Source organism: Chinchilla lanigera, unplaced genomic scaffold (assembly GCF_000276665.1).
Source record: "Chinchilla lanigera isolate Chin_1 unplaced genomic scaffold, ChiLan1.0 scaffold00020, whole genome shotgun sequence".
NCBI classification, from domain to species: Eukaryota; Metazoa; Chordata; class Mammalia; order Rodentia; family Chinchillidae; genus Chinchilla; species Chinchilla lanigera.
The window spans coordinates 16,118,324-16,138,297 of record NW_004955421.1 but is presented as its reverse complement, the minus strand read 5'-3'; positions in this window follow the sequence as shown (position 1 = coordinate 16,138,297).

Sequence of the window (19,974 nt, the reverse complement as noted above, 5' to 3'; positions counted from 1 at the left end):
TGAGCCCCTCCCAAGCTCACGACCCACAGAAAATGGAGAATAGTGCATGTTTATTATTTTAAGCGCTAAATGTTGTAGTATATTGTGTTGTAGGCCCTCCTGGACCACCTTTCTATGTCCCTTGCATTATTTTTTATTTTATATCTCTGTCAATTACAGCACTCTGATTGTTATAGCACCTGGTTTTTCCTTGCAGAGCACTTATCACTACCTGCAGTCACTTTGTGGATTTATATGTTTATTTGTTTATCTAGCTTTGCCACAAGGCTATCAACCTCCTGGGGGTAGACACATTCTGTGCTTTGTTCAGCCCTAGCACCTAGCCGGTCTAACTCCACTTCTTATTGTCCATGGGATCTTGGGAAAGGTACACTTTGTTCCTCAGTTTCCTCAACTATCAAATGGGACAGTGATAATAATCCCTGCCTGATAGCGTTATTGTGAGTCTAAAATAATTAATACTGACATATCCTTTGAAGATGGCCTTGTACATGATAAATATTCAGAAAGTATAAGCTGCTAGTATTTTTAATATTATGGTAGGAACTCAATAAACATTTACTAAGGGACTAAATGAGGCAACTCATTGATCTCTTTGTCCCATAATCTTAAGTATCCAAGACACAACTGAGAAAGTCCCAAAGGCCTCCAGACAGCTGAAACAGATGTCCCAAAGGCTAGTAGCAAAGCCCATCTAATTAACTTATAGGCGAGCTCTTGGGTCATTACTCAGAACCTAATTACTTAATAGTCTTAGCAGATATTTATTAGTCACCTAACATATGCAAAGCATTGTGCTAGGAGCTGGGGGAAGGGGACAGAGAGACACAAAGGTGAATTAAGCTCATTACCTCCCCTCAAAAGAGCTTGTTGTCTAGCGGGGGGAGGGATGCAAGAGCCAGCAGTCGCACAATTACACGTGAGAGCAAGGCAGTGGGGGTGGCCCAGAGCAAGGCTGACTATCAAGGTGGCCAGGCTCAATTAGTCACAATTATAACATGCGTAACAAGCCTAATTATCTGGTTTCGTAGTCTATAATGGATTAGAAACAGCATATTAGGAGAGAGAAAAGGAGGGGTTGTTGCTAGCGGCAGGTACACTGACAATAGCAAGTTGTGACAATCAGTAGAAATAACGAATCATAATTCTTTAAAACACTGAAAGCAGAAGTTAGGTGACGGAAGTGTAGTGGTTAAGTCATCTATTGTGGGGCAGCTGTTTCATAAGACACAAGAGGCAGAGTGGTACGGAGGTAAGGCTTGGATTCTAGAGCCAGGATGCCGGGGTCTGAAGGCCAACACCATGTCTCACTGCCAGCTGAATAACTTCCCACCTACTCTGTTCCTACCTACCCTGTTCCATCCATAAAATGATGATAGTTGTATCACCTGCTTCACAAAGTTGTAAGAATGAAATGAGTTGTTATTGTTGAGTATTTAAGGAGAGTTCCTGGCACCCAGCAATTTTTAAGGCCTCTATCAGTCAGGATAGGCTGGGTTTGCTACAGTAACAACCAATCCCTAAATCCACTTAACCAGTGAAGTTATTTTCACTCATGCTCATATCTATCATCAACAGGCAGGGGCTTCTACCCTGGATTATCACTATTTTCATTCTTTAAAGTCCAGGTTTGTGGAACCACTGCTATCTCTTACAATGCCTATTCCTGTAGCACAGGAAAAGGATGCCCTTAGAAACCCAGTCAGTAGTTGTTTATCCCAGAAGTGACAAGCTCTCTGACCCACAGCTCATTGGCCACATTGTTCTTATCCTCCCGTGCATCCAGGAGGGAGGTCAGAAGGTCTAATGGCATGAGTCTGTACAAGGCATCATGCAGTTGTGGTTAGGCCACAGAATGATCTCCAAATGCTGAAGCCATTCATTTGAGAAGGGGAAGGAGGGGTGAAGATTGACAGGGATCCCATGTTTCTAGTAAGAACACTGTTGGTGTTTGGTAAGTTGACAGAGAGAAGGATGGTGGCTTGCATTGGAAGACTAGGTGCCGTTGTCTCTACTCCCTAGATGTCAGGAAGGCTGCTCCTCCAAGTTACTGTGACAACCAGTAATGCCATCATCTATTTCTTTACCCTCCCTTGGGGTAAAGGGGAAGCTTCACCCCTTCTTCCCCAAGAACCACATGTCTCATTATAGTGTTGGTTAGAATCACAGCTTATACCTGAATACGGAGGGCTGGTCAGAACCCTGAGTTATGTCCACTACAGTTTATTCATCAAGACTGAGAGATCAGGCAGTAACTCAGAGGTACAGCAATTGCCTTGCATGCACAAGCCCGAGAGTTGTATCCCCAGAATCACAAAACAAAACAAAGAGACAGATTAAGGACTACATGGTCTCCATGAGTACAAGCTGGATGAGCGATTCTGTGAGACTGTGTCTTCCCCTTAGAAAGAAATCTCAGCCCCTTTTAACCAGTGGATCTCAGGTGCACCCTCTACCTGCTGTGTAAATTCCCTTTTGCCTAAGCTAGCCTGAGTGGGTTTTTGTCACTCATAATTAATTATTTCTGACTAGGACACGCACGCCCTGGAAACATTTCTTTCAAATATGATTAAAAATTTTAAATGAGTTACTTGCAAAGATGAGCTCCACTTAGCGGAACAATTTACTTTTGTGAGATTCTTCCTTTCTCCACTCAGTCGATCAATGAACTATTGATGTGTGGCTATGCAAAATCGGCTCCCACACAGAGAAGAGTGATGTGTATTCTCAGAAGGAACATTCTGGAAATTGCCTCAGGAGGGTTTGAAGAGGGGGCAGGGCCAGGGACCAGCTGCAGGATTGGCACCTCCATGCTCCACACCCAAATGAGCACATAAAACAAACCTGGTGAGCATCTCCCTGTGACAGGACCTGTTTAATGACTTTCCCTCTGTTAATGGATAGTGGTCCTTTCAAGCTCCAGAGGAAAACTGACGTGATTCATAAAACAGAAAAATAAGATGATATTAAACCTAGTACAAGTGTTCAAACCAAATTTATAAGACATTCTTGAAGTCAGAGGTTTTGCATAAGTGTTATAATAATCTAGTGAGAAGATGAGGTCTCCTGCAAGGGTTTATTTTATCCTTGTGAATGATCAGCAATTACCCAAACATCTCACTGCTGTCCCTCTGGCTGCTCAGCTCACTCAATTTGAATTCTGCAGGAAGGATGCCGGCTTGGTGTGGCATGCTCTGTCACTGATCCTGGTGACGCGTGGTACATGGGTGCGCTTCACGCTTGGGGGAGTGGTAATGACCAGAATTAAAACTGGAACGAGTTCCCTGTGAGTCTTCATGTCAAGAAACTGTGTTAAATTCATCGGGCAGCACTTCAGGTAAAGGGAAACACTTAAAAGTGACCAATAAGAGTTGGGAGTGGTGGTGCATGCCTGTAATCCCAGCAGGAGGCTGAGGCAGGATTATCGTTATGAGTTCAAGACCAGCCTTGGATACAAAGCTCAAGGCCAGCATGAATTGCAAAGGGAGACTCTGTCTCAAAAAAGACAAAAAAAAAAAAGTGACTGATAAGAATAATAACACACAAAATTGAGGTTGTGGTTATTTAAAGTTAGACATCAAGATGAGCACTCTCAGGGACTTATCTGTTTTGTAAAAATCCCAATGCATGCTCACCTGCCCTGCACAGATCAGCACACCAAGGCCACAGGGACTGCTTTCCTTGCCCCATGAGGTGCTGGTAAGGAGAGGTAGATCCAGGATACACTTAGGTGTACTGCTTGGCTGAAGAACTTGTCCATCTGGATTCAGATGCAGTGGGAGTCACTAGTTGAGTGATCTTGAATTAGTTCATTCCATATCTTAGTGCCTGGGTTTCCTTTTTTGGAGAAGTGCCTTAAAAAATTATATCAAGCAGGGTAAATTGCCTAGAAGAGTGTCTGATGCAGAGCAAAAGCCCCAACAATATTAGTCTTTAATTCTTACCCAGAGTCCACTTACAGCAGTGGGCCTCAGGCTTGAGTATCAGGCACTTCTCATGCAGTTTGAACTCCCTGAGCCAAACACCTTTGTGTGGCCTGATCACTGCGAAAGCAAAAATTATTCTGATACTCACTAAAGGTGGCGAGGCACACAATTTTCAGGGAGCTGCTCCAGTGGGATTTGTGGTACAGGACAGAGAGGGGCTCAACTCTGAATATAAGAAGGAGAAGTGGGGCTTACCACCAAGGAGCGGGATGGACAGGCTCGGTGGGTGGACAAGTACCAAGAGGGTCAGGTAACGCTTTGCTAACCTGAACTATAGTACCATGCTGAAGGCAGGCCAGGGCGGTCAGATGTCACCAGGGGGGACTGGTGAGGAATTAGAAGGGTGCTCATATAGGGAAGGTAAGGGTTTCTGGTCAAATACACTTAGCAGGAGTTTCCATAAAATCGGGCTCTTGAGGACATGCCCCAGGATAGGATCTCACTGTAACAGAGAGCAAAGGAGCCTGGTGTTGAGAGTGCCCAGAACAGTCTCTGTTATTACCCATGATGCCCTGGCCCAACAGCCCCTGCACCAACAGCCTTGCTTCATGCCATCCCAGGGGTCCTTTCCTCTAACGCTGGGGTGTTCCTGTCATTACTGAGACAAGAGATGTCCCTGGACCCCACATATGCAACCTGGAGTCTAAGAGGAGTGGTTAAGACTCCATGCAGCAACATATGGGCACTGGGGGACTAGGAGCTGGAACCCGGCTTCCTGCTGTCCCAACAGCAGTCCTTCTTGAGGTGTCCCTACAGTCCGTGGGGACAGTGACTGCAGATGCTTACCTCCTCTCCCACTGGCCAGGCACCTTCCTATGATTGCTGTCACTCACTCGTGACCTCATTCCTGTTGCCCCCACTCCGATGCCCTGGGATTGCACTTGCCAATAAAATGTTAGTGTGTAACTGTTCGCCTCGGGGTCTGTTTCCTAGAGAAGGTGGGCTGAGGCAGCTAACATCACGATGCCCATTGGAGACTGGGATTCAAAGAATAATAAGTTTGGAAACTTTTTTGCCCAGCAGAATTCTTATATGACTCAGGATTAAATGAAGATTCACACCCAGATTGTGCTCAAGGCCAGGTCTGTTTGGGAAGCCTTTTGCTTTTGATCTTTTGCAGGGTTTGGAAGGCACAGAGGTTTTCCTGAACAGTCTCTTTCAGAGCTGGCCAGACACGCAGCACCATGCAGGCCTTCCTCCTTAGTAATGACCGAGTGCCCACAGGGAGGATCTCGTCTGCGGTGTCCCTCTCTTTTGTTAATCTCTAAGCCCCTCTGCATAATTGAATACCTCTTTCCTTTATTTTTTAGCTTGCTTTGAGCCAGGACCCAGAAAAAGAAAAAGCCATGCATCAAGTGCATAGTTATAATCAGACACCAAGTATGTACTTATCTTCCAAGATATATCCAAATCAAATGATATCAAATATGTTGAAATCATGATGTGTCAAAACGTGTACATACTACAATGTGCCCTGCTAGAGTTCTCTGGGGTGCCAGAGTAAATTCAAACAGGGGTGATTATTGTTATGCTGGGTTAATCTTGCAAGTTCACAAAGCAGTCCCTGGCCACAGGTGCTTCCAAAATGCCAGGAATATACTGAACGTTTCTGTCAGTGTTTCATTTGCGGTCAAAACCTTGTGAGGTAGATATTATCCCTGATCTTTGAGTTTCAGAGACATAGGGAACTTGCCAAAAGTGCGTGGTCTGCTGAAACAGGATTGTCTAACTGTGGATTCCATGGCCACCAGTTTTGTGCCCCATCCATGTCCTGTGGCTACGCCTTCCATATCTGCCAAGGGCATCTTCTGTAGATACCTGTGGCTCTACTACTGGAGTTTTTCTCTCTGCTGGACCACAAAGACTGAGGGGTTGTTACTTCGAGTCAGTGGTGGGGGAGTGTTGGAGGATCCCTCAGTCAGTGGTGGGGGAGTGTTGGAGGATGTACACCAAGTTCCTCACCCTTTCATGGTTTCACTTGAAAGCCTGTTCCACAGATTCAGCTGAAGGTCCCCAACAGGACTGAGACCTAGTGTCCTCACTGAAACCTGCTCAGTCACCTACATGATGGTCTCTCCTGTCTTATTCTTCTAGATGCTAATACAAAATACTCAACACCCAAAGGTAAAGGAGGAAGGGTTTATTTCTGCTCGCAGTTTGTAGAGGTTTCAGTCCATAGTCAGGTAGCTGCAAGGCAGGGTGACATGGCAGAGGGGCATGGCAGAAGAGGAGCAGTTCATGGTGCTATGGCAAGCAGAAACACGGAAATAACATCCAGGATTTGGAGGCAGATTTATTTACATCAACAAGCACTGATCAGGATCAGTCCCAAAATATCAGGCCCTGATCTCTAGTGGCATAGGGCTTATATGGGATAAGCAAGCAGGAAGTACAGAGGCAGAATGCCTTGTCGGTGGGGGATTGATTTATACAGTGTGCATCACAGCGACCAGCTGTTTCTAAGAGACAAGAGCAACTGGAACTGTAACAGGAACTATTACCTGGACAACTAAGAAACTGAAGTATCCTGGCTGAGGGGGGCATTTTCTGCTACAATGGTATGGCAGTGGGAGGCAGAGAGTGAAGAGAAGCAGGAAAAGACAAACCCTTCCAGGCCATGCCCTCAGTCACCCACCTCTGCTGACCAGATCCCAGCTCCCAGCAGCAAGTCAGCTATGAATTCATCAGGGGGATTAGCCCACTGTTTGTGATCATGATCCAATCGCCCCCACCAAGGCCCCACCTATGGGCACATGGAGCTTTGGGGGGACACTTAGATATAAATCATAATCCCTCCTCCCTCTCATACCCCACTCCCTGCTTACCTCTCAGATCTATAGCATGACCCAAACCCCTGGCTCAGAGTCTGCTGCTAGGGATGAGAGTGCATCCAAGGGAGAGACTTGGTCTTTTATTCTGCAAGATTTTGTGTGAACGCACAAAGAAATAAAAGAAAAACCAGGATTGTCTCCACCTGAACACAGAATCGTGCTGTGCTGCATTGCTTTGTGTGGAAGGTAGGACAGGCCTTGATGTACAAAGTTAAAGTGGCTGTGCCTGATTATGCTTGACTTTTTTTTTTTTTTTTCAGTACTGAGGATTGAATCCAGGGCCTTTTCACTGCACTGAATCTCCAGCGTATTGCTAAGTTGCTAACCTGCTCAGGCTTGGTTTGAATTTGTGATCCTTTTGTCTCAGCCTCCCAGAATTCTGGAATTACAGGCATGCACTACCATACTGGTCTGTGCTTGACTTTTTCTTTTCTTTTCTTTTTTTCTTTTCTTTTCTTTTCTTTCTTTTCTTTTCTTTTCTTTTCTTTTGTTCTTTTCTTTTCTTTTCTTTCCTTTCCTTTCCTTTCCTTTCCTTTCCTTTCCTTTCCTTTCCTTTCCTTTTCTTTTCTTTCCTTTTCTTTTCTGTTCTGTTCTGTTCTTTCTTTTCTTTTCTATTTCTCTTTCTTTCTTTCTTTCTTTCTTTCTTTCTTTCTTTCTTTCTTATCTTTTTACTGAAAGAGCTCAGAATTATTCTCTTCTACCATCACCTTGGAAGGTATAGACAGAACAAAATCTGGAGTTTTGGGACTCCTCCTGTCTAGGTTCTTTCTGGGGTATTATTTCCTCCCACTCCAGGGCTGTCTCTACAAACAGTCAAGTTCTCTGCAGCAAGAGAAGGCTCATGACCACTGATGTCTCACACTAGGATGTCACAGAAGTTGCAGCCTCGGGTCCTTCAGTCACGTTAGCTCAAGGTGAAAAGCCTTCTGCCATGCAGCTGCTTATATAGGTGACAGCTCTGATTCTAATGCAGGGAACAGTGTGTTTTGAAAGTGTTTTGTCATTTCTCAAGCTTGATCCTCTGGGGATTTTTTTTACTTGAGTTCCAAAATACTCTCTGGCCCCTGATCAAAACTGTATCTATGGTGTGGGTTCACTGCCTGACTTTGGCCTTGTAGCACACTCCTCCCCAACTCCCTAAGCCCACAGGGATTACCAGTAGAACACACAAACCAGGAATCTACTGTCTTGATTGCCCAGAGCTCAACCTCTTTTTTTTATTTTTTGGGAAAAAACAAATTTCGTTGTGTAGTTGTTGAATGGTGGCTTCTAAAAATATATTCACCTGGAATTTGCAAATATGACTTTATTTGGAGACAGGGTCTTTGCAGATGCAATTAAATTAGGATCTCAAGATAAGGTCATCCTGGATTAGTTCAGTGAGCCTTAAATGGAAAGACAAATGTCCTTATAAGAAGGAGGAGAGAGAAGACAGAGGAGGGAGATGTCATGTGGAGACACAGGCAGAGATAGGGTGACATGTCCACAGGCCAGGAGCACCAGGATACACCAAAAGCTGGACAAAGCAAGGAACAGAATCCCCCTGGAGCCACCAGAGGGAAAGCAGTCCCCCTGCACCTCAATTGCAAAGTCTGGCCTCCACACTCTGAGAGAATATAGTCCTGCTCTCGTAAACCACCCACTGGTTTACCAAGTTTATAACCTGCTACAGCAACCACAGGAAACTCATACAAGTTACCCTCACAGTTTGACACTGTGTCCTGAAACTCTAACCGCTTCATCTTCATAATGATACTGTATGATAAAAACTAAGTTTGATCCTTTTACGGGCAGGAACATGGCACAGCAAAAAGTGAGTGACTTTTCTAAACACACTTAGCAAGGACATGACTGAACTTGGCTTCATATCCAAGGCATCAAACCCCAGAGCCTGCACCTTCAGTGACTGCATTCTCCTCCTTCTCCAACTGAAGTGACGAGCGGAATCCTCCACTCCACCCGCGTGTGTAGTGTTAGTAGGAACATGGTTCCTTGCCTCTCACCACCGTCCCCAGCCTCCCTCGGCAGGCAGGAGGCAAGCGCATCTGACTGGGCTGAGCTAATTGGACAGTACATCTGCAGGGAGTGAGGCAAAGCCAGAGGGTGGTTAATTTATTCCTGGTGGTGGCAGTGGTGGCATCCTAGACAGATGCTTCCTGTTAAAATCCATTGCGGTCTTCTTGTGGATTGACCTACTGGAACTGCCTTGGTTCTGTCTGGTTTTCTAAGCCCTGTCCTTAGTTCCCTACATCCTGCCCAATTCCTTCTCCATGTTAGAAAGCCAGAGCCGGTTTCTGCTGTTTGACAGCAAGAATTAGATTGATTCAGGGGAGAAGCTGGCACTCGGTGAAACCTAGGCAATACCAACCTCAGCTTGTCCTGGGCCTGCTTGGGGCTGAACTCAGCAGTGGGCTGAGACCTCTTCCCCAAGTCCATCTATTTTGCGGTTTAATAGGTGCTCATGTACATGCTACCACTGAGCCTAAGGAAAATGGGAACAAGCATTCACAGCACAGTCTGGAGAGAACATCACAAAACTTACCTGAAGTCTTCTCTGTCTTCTCCCTGACTTCCTCCTAAGGAGATGGCAGCCTCGTCTCCCCTTGACTCTCCAGCTGTCTGTGCAATTCCTCGGGCCCTCAGCTCACATTCTCTAGGCAACAGGCAGGACTTCTGTGCTTCACCCTTTTCAAACCCCTCAGTGAACACGCATGGTTTTTCACACACCCTCGAACACTCAGAACTCACAGTGATACGCGTCTGCACATTTGTTCAGCTCTATTATGCTAAGCTTGACCCCCTAGGCAACCTGAGCTAAAACACCCCACCAGAAATAAATGTTTCTTGGATGGCTGGGCATACGCCACAGTGGAAGGAAAAATAATACAGGCCCCATATCTCCCAATCCCTGCAGCAGTCTCTGTCTTCCCTGGAGTAAAGACAAAGAAAATTTACAACGAACTCTAGACTTGTGCAGGAGAATGGCCTTGGGATCAGTGGGGTCTGGGGTGAGTCCTCACTCTGTGACTTTTATCAAGTGACCCAACATGTCTGAGAGGCGGGTGTCCCTGTCTGTGTGATGGGGGCAGCAGCACTGTAGCAAGGGCTTCTCGAGCTTCCCTGTGCATGTGCTGCTGATAAGTAGACCGTGGTTCAGCACTAGGGGGATGGCTGGGGTCTGATTTTTTCCTCCCCTGAGGAGCCTGAGCAGGAGGAGATGCTGCTGCTGCTGCTGCTGCTGCTGCTGCTGCTGCTGCTGCTGCTTTGTGGGACAAAGACTGGTCATCTATGGCTCTCAGAATGAATTTGTTCACCCACACAAGCTGAGACCTTTTAAAAAATTTTAAATATAAGCCACACCAAAAAAAAAGAAACCAAGAAGAATATGTGGCAGAGACCACATGCACCATGCAGAGCCTGAAGTTGTCACTGTATGCATTTCCAGTGAATGATGGCTCCTGCTGTAGATCCTCGTGCCCGTCACCTCACACTCTTGCTACCTGACTTCACCTGCCTCTGCAGGAAAAGCTTTTCCCAGCACACTGATACCTTCCTGTCTCAGCACTGGACCCCTCTTCTCTGCTGGGAGACTGTTTTCCCATTGAGGAAGAGATCTGACTTATCTACAGCAGCAGCCTGCTCAGCCAGCCACCCTTCTCAGCTGTATTTCTTCTTGAATTCGCTTTTCGATATGTGTGCTGGCTTGTGAGGACCAATGTGGGCTCTCTTTTCTCTGTTTGTTGACATTATGTTGAAGGCATACAGTCAGCCATGGTATCATGTTATACTGTGGAAATCACCCAGTGCTCAAGGGAGGTTGTTCACTGCCTCTGTTGGAGAGTCCATTGCTAAGCATTTACCAACACACCAGTCCTTGTTTTCTTTCCTGGCATCTCTGCCCTGCAAGCCAGCTGCACTCACTCAAGTTCTTCCCCAAGGTCTGGCTGGGCAAAACTCCACCAAGAGATGCTTATCTCCCTCCTATCTTGCAAGAGAAAAGCACATGAGGTTACAATGTAGTATGCAGTAGTCACCCACACATCATTTCCATGCTTTCTCCTCTCTTCCCTCTGCAAAAGGAGGCTGTCAGCAATTTCTCAGACACTTGCAAGTCAGGCGTTAGTGTCAATGTAAACGCCAGCTCACTGGGCCTTCTGGTCACTTACTGGAGGGTCTGGAATGATATCAGTGGCACATGGCTACACTCAGGCCACCACCACAATGGGCAACTGGAAACGGGCTGAAATAGTAGCCAGGGTCAGGAAAGAAGCATATCCACATGAAACTGAAAGCATGTGGGCAGGGTGGGCATAGCAGCCTGGCATCTTCTGCCAGTGGGATGCAGACAATGCCCCTTTGTGTGGAAATGCTGGGGCACCACAGCTGGGACCTGTGGGAGCTGGCTCCAAACTGAGGTTGGAACTCACAGCAAGAGAGGAAAGGTAAGGCTCAGAGAAGTAGAAGGAGGGAGAAAAATGAAACGTTAGAGCAGAAAAGGGGTGGATTAAGAGAAACTGCTAGTTGTCACTCAATATCCACTTTCTCCTTCCCATGTAACAATGGACCCAATCTGTAACTCAGTGCCCAGCCAAAGGATTGTATTACCCAGCCCAGCATGGCCCTCATTCTGGCTGAGTGGAAGTGTGCAAGTTTTGTGTGAGATTTCCGGAAGGATGCTAACTTCTCTGACCAAGAGGTTATGCTTTGTTTGTCTTCCCTTGCTTTTTCCTGGCAACTTGGAACTTGGTTGTGACTGCTAGAGCTCCTGCAGCCATCTTGTTGGTGGTCTGCCCTGGCGACAGAAGCCAAGGCTGAGGCTGACTTGTGAGGAATGCAGTATTGTTCTCTCTCCAGCTCTGCTCTCATGTCCCCTGACACGCCCTCTTCTCACTCTGTCCTACTGACTGCTGTAGGTCCTCCCTCGTGTTTAACCCCAGTACCTCTTGCGATTGCCTGTTCTCTGTTTGACAGTTCAACTTTTCTCTGAGTTGCTCAGGCCTGTCACAATCACTGAACACTTGCCACAGTCTTTCCCATGTTCTCCACAGAATAAGGACACTGGCCCCTGTTTTCAGATTCTCCATGTCAGTGCAGGAGTCCTGCTGTGTCCCCCTAAGAGTGCGCAGGTCTGTATAGTCGAGGGCCCGGAGGGACCAGAGTCTGCACCTGCTTTCCTCTTTCTGATCCTCATAACATCTCCTGCGCTGTGGAAACTTCATAGGCAGCCAGGGCTGCAAGGAGCAAGATAACCACTCTGTTTTGCTATATATCATTCTAAATTTTTTAAAAAAGAAACTCTACCAGCTTTGGAAACATCAGACCCTCAGCATTACCCTCTTGTCCTCCACATTCCGCTATAACAGCCTTTCCTGGAGATAACAAAATCAGATGACTCAGTTGTCCCTGCTGCAGAAGGGCTGGCAGTCACAGGAAATACACCACAGCAGGACAGACATGGTTTACATCTGAAATATCCCATCCCCTGGAGGAAGGGATGAGAGGCCAGTAGAAGGGCAATACAACTGGAGTCAGAGAGATAAGAGTTCAGGTTTGGGGTGACTGTGGGAACATAGCTGGGAGCAGCGGATAAACAGCCTTTCCTGTGGTTTGCATGTCACCCCCAAAGCTCAGGTTGCAGCTTAATCCCCTTTGTGAGCATGAAAAGGCAGGGTCTGGTGAGATCATTAAGAGGTGGTAGGGTCAGGGGGGCAAATTAATCCATTTATGGATTCACGGATTATCAGATCAATAGATTAACCCAAGAGTGGCGTTGCTGTACAAGTGAACTCTCACTGGCAGGCTTGTTCTGTGTCCCCATGAGATGCCCACTGCCATGTCACAGCATAGTACAAGGTCCTCACCAGAAGCCAAGGAGATGCCAGAGCCATGCTTTTGGGCTTCCGGGGCAACAAGCCAATTTTTCTGTACAAATGACCTAGCCTCAAGTACTTTGTTACAACAACAAAAAACAGACTAAGGCAACCCTGAATAGTGCAGTCTTGTTGTTCTGCCCCATTTCTCTTGATTGCCAACCCCTGAGTGGAGACCAGTCACTCTTCAGAGGGTGAGACACCCTCAAGCATACCTCCAAGGGGGTGGAGAGAGGATGCCCAAAGAGGAGAAGGGAGCTGGGACAGTGCCCTGGGGGCCCGTGGATTTTGAATGATAGGGTTACAACCAAGCATTTTAGACCCTGCAACCTGCTGAGGTCCCACTCTGGGGGACAGTGGCCTGCTCAGAGAATGGCACCCCTCATTGGGGTGGACAAGCTCTCTAGACACTCAAGTGTCAAGGGACTCAGTACATAGTAGCTGCACCAGTCAAGAATCATGAACAGGTGCAAAACAAGTATGCCAACATTTCTTGATGAACAGGCATTCACAGTGCCAAAGTGTGATAGTCACAGAGGCTCAGCGTTTCTTCCCAAGTTACCAAACTTAATGCCATCAGCTATGGGACAAAGTGACATCGTGTGCCCTCTGGTATGACACACTGAGAAAACACATCATTCCTGCAACAAAACTGTCTGACCCTGATCTAACTGTCAGAAAACATCAGACAAAGTCAAAGTGAAGAAGCACGTACAAGAGTAGCTGGTGTTTGGTATGACTGAAAAATACAGTGAGTATTTAACTTCTTTCCAATTTTAGTATATGTGCTGCTGAAGCGAGCACAGGTATTTAACTTCTTAAAAGAATTTATTACAGTGAAAGACATTGCCATTAATCCCCTCAAAATACTCTCCCTTGCTTCAGACACACTTATCTCACTGTTCTTGTCATGTCCTAAGGTAGTGTCTTTAGTTGTGCTGTCATGGCTGGCTTGATGTCCTGACCTGCATTGACTCAAAGTGTTGACCTATCATGGTCATTGTGACTTCAGGAAGCACCAAGAGTTTCCTGGTGCCAACTCTGGTGCATAAGGTGGAGGAGGACATACCATAATGTTTTTATGAGCCTGCGTTTACACTGGGTGGCACCCAGCAGCAACAATCATGGAAGTTTTGCTCATAACTCATAAAGACACTCACAAAAGTGCACTTCCAGAACTGCTTCAGGACATGGCAAGAATGATGGGATAAGTATGTTCCAAGTGAGGGGGAGTATTTTGAGGGCAATTAATGACAATGTGTCTTTTACTATAATAAATTTTTAAAAATTTTAACATTTGCTATCTATTTTGATTACACCCAGTATTCTGGAAACATGTCAAGGTCATGAACATTAAAAGAAGACTAGAGAACTGTTCCTAATCAAAACGGACAGGAGAGGCAAGGCCACCAAAGGGAAGTTGTGGCCCTGGGTTTGACCCTGGTGTGGAGAGGAAAGGGAAGCAGCAATGTTGGGAAGGTGTCGCAAGTTGGAAAATGGCATTTGTCTGAAGGTTAATTTCCCAATTTGAGTAACTGCATTTTCCTTTACAAGCAGATTTGTTATTAGGAAATGCACACTGAAATACCTAGGAGCACCCTCTCCTCTCTCTGCCCTGGACCTTCCTGCCTCTGCATCCCCTACCTGCTATCTAGTAACAAGGGGAACTGGGGTGAGTTACAGACACGTTTCAAGACTTGTTACTCCAAAATGTTGCCTCTGGGTGTGCTGGACATTTCCTGCTGAAGGAATCTGTGAAAGTACAAGCGCTGGAAGGATTTTCTAACCTTCTCCTGAGGCAGGTGCTGAGACCTTTAGGTGCATGATACCCTTCCTCCCCCTGCCCAGAGGAAAGGAGCATCTATATCTCCCAAGGCACAGAGATGCTACAGGGCCAGAATCAGCAGACCCTATTTACTTTTCTAAGCGCATACCTTTTTCCCTCTTATCATGCTTTTTTGCAACTTACCATCCTTCAGCAAACCTAGCATGAAAAGATTCAGGTTTAGTCACTTCTTTTGCTTATGAATTCCCATGTCACATAAGGCTTACATTAAGTGGGAGATACCTGGCATCCAAGCTATAAGGGTGCGGGGGAAAAGGTGCTTTTTCTGTCCTGTGCTACTTACCCTTTCTAGTACCCAGATTCCTCATGTGGCAAATGAAAGGATAGAAGCACATCATGGGGAAGGGAATGAGATCAGTTCTCATACACTACTTAGCACAGGGCATACTTGATAAATGCTCTGTTAGTGTCAGCTACTATTGTTACAATTGGTGCTATTGCTATTTGTATGGACTCATTAGCTGTGTTACTCAGCTTTCTGTTACTGTGATAAAACATGAGGAAGACAACTTAGAGGAGAAGATGTTTATTTTGGCTCACGGTTTCGGAGGTTTCCGTCAATGGTCAGCTGGCTCCATTGCTTTTAGCCCAGAGTGAGGAAGAAACATCGTGGTGGAAGGGTACACAGTAATAGAGAAAAGCTATTTCACCTCATGGCAGCCAGGAAGCAGAGAGGAGAAAAACCAGAGAAGAAGGGGCTGGGACAAAATAGAGTCACCTCCATGACCCAACTACACCCCACCTCTTCTGTTTCCATCACTTCTGATCAATGCCATCAAATTATGATCCCTTCAATGGATCAGTCCATTGATGAGGTTGGCACCCTTATGATCCAATCACTTCTGTAGGCTTGACTACATTGAGGATCAAGCCCTCAATACATGAGTGCTTGGGGTATGTCACATTTAAACCATGACATTTGTCTGGATTTATAAAGGAGAAAACTGTACATCTGTTTTATAAAACATATATATACAGAACATATATATATATATATATACACATATATATGTATATAGATAGATACATAGATATAGATATAGATAGATAGGGAGAGAGAAAGAGAGAGAGAGAGAGAGAGATCAATACTTTAAGCAAAGAAAAGATACTATCTCCCGCCACAAGAAGTCTGGGCGTAATCTGGCTCCCTGCTGGGTTTGTTCACCATGGGCTTGGTTATGTCACCAAGGATACAAATTCTTTCCAGCTAGATGTTCTGCAACCTGGCTCAGCCTTGGGCTGGCTCTGCTCAGCATTCCAAATGCATGGCTGCAGAAGGAGCACTGTATGCCCAAAAAAAAAAAAAAAAAAAAAAAACACCCCAAAATGAAACAGTCTCTGAGACAGAAAAGGTAGTTTCATGGGATATTCCTGTATGTCACATGCCCATTGCTGAACCAGTGTCAGAAGCAGGGAATGAGCTTGTGTATGGAGAGAATTGCACTTGCCTGAACGAAATGCAAAACTGCGTACAACAGCAGCCATAAACATAGAATTTGATTTCTTTCACTCTAGGATGTGACATCTCCAGCTTCACGAACCCAGGTACTTTCTAATCTCATGCTTCTCTTTGTGGGCTCCACTCCAAGTTTACGGTCCCAGATGATTGCTCCAGTTCCAGAACTCTAGTCCTTATTCGAGCACGGAAGAAGGATAGGACAGAACTCTCAGTCACATGGCCTTACCTAGCTGTTTCCAGAAGATGAGAAGTGTCTTTGCTCTGTTCACCCATAAGTCCAGCTAAAAGCTGAGACCTCTATGACTACAGAAAGGGGAACAATGGATACCAACAGTCTATGCAATACCTTGATTCCATAGGGCAGGGAGTACCCATCCTACTAGAACAATGGCTGCCACCTTTCTGTACCAAATCCAGTTCTGATAAGATGGCATGGTGGAATATGGTTGTTAAGTATGGGCACTGAGTCTAGTAAACACCAGAACTCCTGACCAAGTTACCTGTCAGCAGAAATGAGCAAGCCCAGATGTTAAAGAACCCAGGCCTTCTTTTTGCTTTTCCATGTCTACAGCTTCCTCCCATATTTTCTCTCCACTTGTTCCTCTAGAAAAAAGTCTAGAATAAAGACAGGCAAATGACAATGACCTTGCTTGTGTGCCAATTACAGGGCACCACTGTGAGATCTGGAGTACACAACAGTCCACCTCCACCACATCCTTTAGGGTGGAGAAGCTCCTACACTCAAGATCATTTGTTTTGCATTAATCCACCCTCCTTTGTAAAGTGATTCCTCTACTCACAATTATTTTTCCAAAAATATCACTACATGTCTGTGTGGTGATGGGGTTCTCTACTCCCCATACATCAACCCTTGTGGATCTAGTCTGATGACATGAATTCCAGAATAATAAACAGGGTTACAGGGGTAGTAGAGGTTGTGACTCTATCATGACAACATCTCTGAAGGAGAGTGTCATTGCTGACTGGCTGTCCATGTGCTTCATCTCTATCTATAATCACAGAGCTTCATGAAGAATGTTCTAGGCTTAAATATTTGGCTGCTCCACTTTACAGAAAACAGCTGTTGTTTTCCTTTGTTCAGCAGCTGATTTCTCAATTTCCGGTGACAGAATCTATATTTCCCTCAGGAAATTAGCCCTCCAGAGGTCTTAGTCCATGCTGAGGCTAATACCACCTTTGTCTTTCAGTGTAGACATGGTCCTAAGCCTAGTAATGGGAGCACTGAATTCCTTTGTCCATAAAGGCATGTTCATAATCAGACAAGTGACCCAAGTGGTCCACTGAGACTCATTACCTGGATTTTTTTTCCAGAACTGTAGCAAAGACAAAAACTGTATGTTCTGCTTGACTTGGTGTTAGGAAGACATACATCTAGAATAGGCAGATGCCATGTTGCAAAGACATGCAACCTTGTGGCTCCATCACCCACCATTCCCTATCTTGTCAAGTAAGCAAAAGCCTGATTTTGTAAATAGAGAAGCAGAGCCAAGAGGTTTAGAGAGCTTGAGTTTTCAAGTCCTAAGTTGAGCTGCTGAAGAATTATCACTGGAATTTTCCATTGTGTGAGCCAACATTTTGCTTAAGTTAGTTTCACTTGGCTTAAGCAAAAATCTTACTCGCAACCAAAAAGTTCTGGTTAATATAGTATCTCAGTCATTGTCCTCTTTTGACATTTCTACACAGTCTTCTCTTAAAATGCTTTCTGCTCTTACCCTTGCACATCTGTAATCATAAGCATTCTCTGCCCTTGGGTTTTGGTTTTATTTTTTCTGGTGGGTATGGGGGTGGGGGATTCCAGGGAAGCAGAAAGAGAGGTGCAGTGGGGTGTGTGAGACATATGTATGTATGTCCCTGTGGGAAAGCAAGGGGCAGAGCACACTGGCCCCAGGGAAGCTGAGTTGCTGATGTAGAACCAATGATTGTCTTGGGAAACCTTGCTGGGGATCTGACCCTAGAATGGCCTTTCAGAATCACCCAGTGTTGGCACAAGATGCCCAGGCCCTTGTTCTCCCACAACTGTCAGTCAGTGAGTGTGGGCAGTACCAGGAAGACATGACCATGGCAAGACAGCTGTCCACAGCTGCAGCAACCTCTGAGGAGCCAAAACTGGGGTCACTGAGCAGATCATGCCAGCACTGGGCAGCTACTTTTTCATGAAACAAGGTCTGGGCACATGTGTCATGGCATCCTCCATGAAAGGCAGACTCTCTCCTTTAGGATATGTGAACACAAGACAATGTGAGGACATAACAGGAGGGCATTATGTGGAGAGGCAGGCAGAGACAGCTGCAGCAAGACAAGGAACACCTGGGCGGCTGACCACCCTGAGAAGCTGGAAGAAGCAAGGAAAGCTTCTGCCCAGAATGCAGAGGAAGCAATGGCTGGCCTACACCTTGATTTGGAACTTTCAGTCTTCAGAACTTTGAGACAATAAATTTCTGTTGCTTGAATCCACCCTCTGTGTGCTATTTTGTCATGGTAGTCTGAACAAAATAATACAACTGGAATCAGGAGTAAGCCATATAGACCTGACTTCAAACCTTGGATGGGCCACTCATGGGTTGTGGAGTTTAGGGGAATTTACTTAATTTCCCTGGGTTTCCATTTCCTTTTCTATAAAATGGAGAAATAATAGCATCTTCCTTTTAGACTTCTGAAGAAGTTCCAAAGATAAAAGGCTGCAGCTGGTCTTCAAGATGGCTCCCAGTGAATGGTTCCCACCTCCTGGGACTCACTCCTGTGTGGAGTCTGTTCCCACAGTACATAGGAGTGTCATGTGAAAACAAAAGCATACTGCAGAGATATGAGAATGTAACCTCCAAGGCTAGGTCATAAAGGACACTGCAATTTCTACCTAGCTTTCTCTTGGGTCACTTGCACTGGGTGACAGTAGAGGCCATGTTTTGAGGATACTCAGGCAGCCCTGTGGGAAGAGCTGAAGCTTCTTGGCCACAGCTCAACAGCATCTGAGTGTGCAGCACCTGCATCCTCCATTTCCCATTGCACCTTAAAGCGATAGCACCTGAAGGTGGCTGCGTCTCCACTGCACCCTCAGGAAAGTCCCTGTGCTAGACTCACTCGGCCAGGTTGTACCTGGTTTCCCAACCTGCAGAAAATCATATACACTTCTTGCTTTGAACTGCCGGGCTTGGAGGTTACTTTTTAATGAGTTGTAGGTGAGCAATACAAAGCTTTTTGTCACTAAGTAATTATTCAACAAGTGTTAGTGGTTGGTTGTTTCCCACATGACTACTCAGAAATACACCTTCACAGGAGCTTTGCTCCTAAATCTAAATTCTCAGCTGCTCCTAAGTCTAGTGCCCATGTTTAACTGCCAACTGGACATGGTGAGGCCACCAAGGCACGCTGCCATCAGCTTCTCTTTGTGCCATTTCATAACTGTGGAATGACATTACCTTCTGCTTCTCCTAGCAGATTCCTAGCCCTCCCTGCACATCCACACTGAGCTCGCCTGGGAAGCAACTCCAACCACTGTCTCACTTCCCATGACTCTGAACTTGCTTTACTGTGAACTCCACAAGATGTATTGCTTGAATTCCAGGAGATACTTATCTTTATCACTTTGCATTGTAATTTTATCATTTTCTTTCTCTTTCATTTGTGCAGGGCTGTGGATGAAACCCATGGTTGGCTGCACCCGAGGCAAGCACCCTACCACGGAGATACAACTCCAGCCTCTTTCTTTCCATTCTTTGTGGATACACATATCACAACTTGAGCTAGAATAAGGCTTGAGGGCCCCTCTCTGTGTTTATCCTTCTTACCTAGGCTAGAGCCTTGCACATGTGTACATTTGAAGAACAAATTGATGAATACATTAGTACTGTATAAGATTCACAAGCTAAAACATTTGGCAAACTAGCTGATGTTTATCTACTCTTATCTTTATGTTTTGACTCTTTTTAACTCAGTTGTATTTAAAAGATTGAAACAAATTAAC